The sequence below is a fragment of the Octodon degus genome, unplaced genomic scaffold, assembly GCF_000260255.1.
Source record: "Octodon degus isolate 3935 unplaced genomic scaffold, OctDeg1.0 scaffold00086, whole genome shotgun sequence".
Lineage (NCBI taxonomy): Eukaryota > Metazoa > Chordata > Mammalia > Rodentia > Octodontidae > Octodon > Octodon degus.
In genome coordinates, this window is record NW_004524662.1 from 5445300 (window position 1) to 5448902 (window position 3603).

Consider the following 3603-nt stretch of genomic DNA (forward strand, 5'->3'; position numbering starts at 1 on the left):
TTGGAAGAAAGCAAAGAAAATATTTAGTGAAAGTGGAGCAATTATTGGGCAATTGCAGTGGAAAATATCTAGTTAGAAGTGGAAGTCCCTCGGAGGCCAGTTGGCAGTTTCTAATGTATCATGGGGTCCTCCACAAGTGCTACAGTGCCCCACTGTCTATAGCATTACAGAAAGTCTCAATATCTGGCAGAACAAATTACTGTGCCATGCTATGACCTCCATCAATAGGATCAACCTCCATGTAAGTTTTAGAATCAGCTTTTAGGTTCTGCATACAAACAAAAGGTTGGGATTTTATTGAAATTTTCCCCGTTTGGGAAAAATTGACATCTTTATATGACTGAGTTTTCCAATCCACAAACATGAGCTATCTCTATGCTTATTTACATTTAAAAATGTTTTTATTAATATTTATAATTTTTCCTTAAAGATCTTTTAAATAATACTATGGAACATATCTTTAAAATCTTATCCTTATAATTTGTTGATAAGTAGAATGCAATGAATTTTACATAATGGTGGAAGTCACTTTATTCTGAGGTCTGGCTACCAAGCTGGCTGAGGTGTTGGGAGTAGGGGTGCCAGGCATGGCCAAGGTCATCCTGCGGGGGAGGGAGCCTAAGTCTCCACAACCTGGCCATTGATGATGCGGATGTGATGGTTGATATCCTGGGTGGCCTGAGACATGGTTCCCTGGCCCCTGATGTCTGGAGTGTGCTTGTTTTCATTGTCCAGGGATGCCAGGATGGCTTTGCAGATGCAAGTGGCATGGGAGTGCAGCTTGAGGTGGTCCCCCATACGGCTGGCCAGCAGCATGGTCGTGGGGTTGGCAGTGTTCTTGTTGGCTATATTTTTGCCCATGTTCCTTGTGGCCATCTCAAATACAGCATACATATGGCCACAGTTGGCTCTGGCCACAAGGCCTGGGCCTCCAACCAGCCCTACATCAACAGACATTGTTGATGATGTTGCTATAGAGGCTAAGCATCACCATATCAGATTACTGTGGCTGGGCCATGAGCTACACGGTGGTGTTGTCCACAATCATGCTCTCAAAGGTGATTTGAAGGTAGTGGGCCACCACTTCCCTGCAGCACTGGAAGAAGAGACCATCACCCAGCTTCATGATGTTGGCGTTGTGCACAGCTGTCACTTTCTTGCCTGCTCTCCTGAGCCAGCTTGAAGGCATATTGGGCATGCACAGGGACTTGGCCTTGGTAAAAAGCTTCAGGGTCCCCATCACTCCTGCCACAGTCTTGTGCTCCAGGCTGCTGTACTTGGTTTCTGTGTTTTCCCACACAATGAGCATGCTGATGTCTTTGTGCTGGTCTCCTCATGGATGTTCTTGTCAGCATTGAAGTCACATGCACCTCTTCAAAATTCACTGGCACTACACACACACACCTAAACACAGATTTCACGTGCAGCATGAGCTCTGGCCTAATGCCAGGAATCATGGTCACTGTGTGCTGCCCATCGTACTTAGCTGACAGAAGTGAGGGGACACTTGTGGGCACCTAGCACCTCCTAAAGGTGGAAAGGAGGGCTGGCCTGAGCATGGCCTTCATGGCATTGGTGACAGCTGTTGTCATCTTCAACACTGTGGCAGAGAGTCACTGAAGGTATATACACTCAATTTTGCATATTATTATTTTAAAAATATTTTTATTGAGAACCAAATAGCAATGAGACAGTTTCACACCGATTACTAGCACATTTTCAATAATTAAAACATTGCATATTGTTGTCTTAGTGATTACTCATTGTACAAGATGCAGACCTGATAGCCTGTCTCAAATGGTATTAGAACAAACCTCTCTAGTCATTGAATTAAGAGAATGGAGCGGTATCTATATAATCTCTATGTAGCCCAACCTGGCCTCAAACTTGTGGCAATCCTGTGGCTCAGTCTGACAGGTGCTGGAATTATAGGAAAGTATCACCATACCTGGTTATTCTATTAATTCTAATAATTAATAGAATTAAAACTCTAAACCAGAAGAGTTTTTGTTTTCTACATACATAGCCATGTATATCACTAACAAATAGAGTAATGAGAGGTTTTTTCATTCTCTGCCAGCCAAGCACAATACAATGCTTTTTAATTTCTTTTTAACCAGGAATCAAACTCAAGACTTTGTACTTCCTAGGCTTATATCACTGAGCTATAGACCCTGCCCCAGTATATTTATTTTTTTCTGTATTTTAGGGAAGGGTCTAATGGTGTTCAGGGTCTCACTACTAGATCAGACTCATAGTAATCCGCCTGTTTACAGCCTCCCAAGAACTGCAATTACAGATGCGAGCCACCACGCCCAGTCTCAATTGCCGTTTCAGGGCACCCTGGGGGTGGGGCCAGCACAGCAGGCCCAGGGATAAAACCCCCAGCCCCTGTGCCTGCTTGCAGGTGCTTTAATCCGCTGAGCTATTTGGTTGGCCCAACAATGTTAAATAGAAAGGATGGTAATAGAAACACTTGTCTTATTCCTGATATTAAAGGAAATGATTTTTTAATGATTTTTTTTTGCAGAACCGGGGATTTTTTTTTAAATTTATTTATTTATTTTTTAACATTTATTTTAGCGTGTGTGTGTGTGTGTGTGTGTGTGTGTGTGTGTGTGGCCAGCTCAGCCCACCAGGGGGCGCAGCTGGCTGGCATGTGGTGCTGGGGGATCGAACCGCGGTCCCTGTGCTTTAATCAAGCTTGTTCCAAGTAGGTGCTTTAGACCACTGAGCCATCTCTCCAGCCCTAAAGGGAATGATTTTAACACTTCACCATTAATATGTTTTTGCTACAGGTTTATTTATTTCATTTTATGAGGTTAAGGAAATTTTCATCTAGTCCAAGTGTGTTAATATTTAAAAAAAATCATGAGTGAGTGTTGAATTTTATTATGTAGTTTTTTCTTCCTCCTGGACTTCAGATAATTAAATCATTTTCCTTATTTATTAAAATGATGAATCAAATTATTCACTTTTGTGTGTGTGTGTGTGTGTGTGTGTGTGTGTGTTTTGGTCTTGTTCAGGCTGACTTTGAGCTCACTCTATAGCCCAAGCTGGTCTTGAACTTGCAACGATCCTCCTGCTTCAGCTTTCTGAGTGCTAGGATTACAGGAATGAGTCACCACATCCAGATTGTCATGTATTTTGTAATGTTAAGTCTTGAGAGATTCAGTCTCAGTGTGCTTTTTGTATATTGCTTAAATCAATCTTTTAATTCTAAAAAGGATTTTTGGATTTATCTTCATGAGTAAGACTGATTCAATTTGTTTTCCTCCTCTTTGCTGTTCTTGACAGTCTTTGGTGTCAGGCAGACATTAATTGTATTATTATTTTTCTAAGAATTAAGTTGTTGAGAGCAGTTTTAAGTTCACACTGAAATTTTAAAAAATGTAGAGACTTTTCCATATACTCCTGCCCTTAGATATGTAGAATTTCCTTCAATATCATCATTCTCCACTAGAATTGTACTTTTCTTTTAATAGCCAATGAATTTATATGGACATATCAAAATCATTTATTTCTTTTTATTTTTACTGAGAAATAAATATGAATGAGACAGTTTCACAGCTGATTAATAGGACAGTTTTGATAATCAATACA

The 3603-nt window shown here is 40.8% G+C and overlaps 1 pseudogene; it reads right to left on the bottom strand.

Annotated features, from left to right (window-relative positions):
* Nucleotides 1-618: 618 nt before the first annotated feature.
* Nucleotides 619-3603, bottom strand: part of LOC101584433 — an 85973-nt pseudogene continuing 82988 nt past the window's right edge.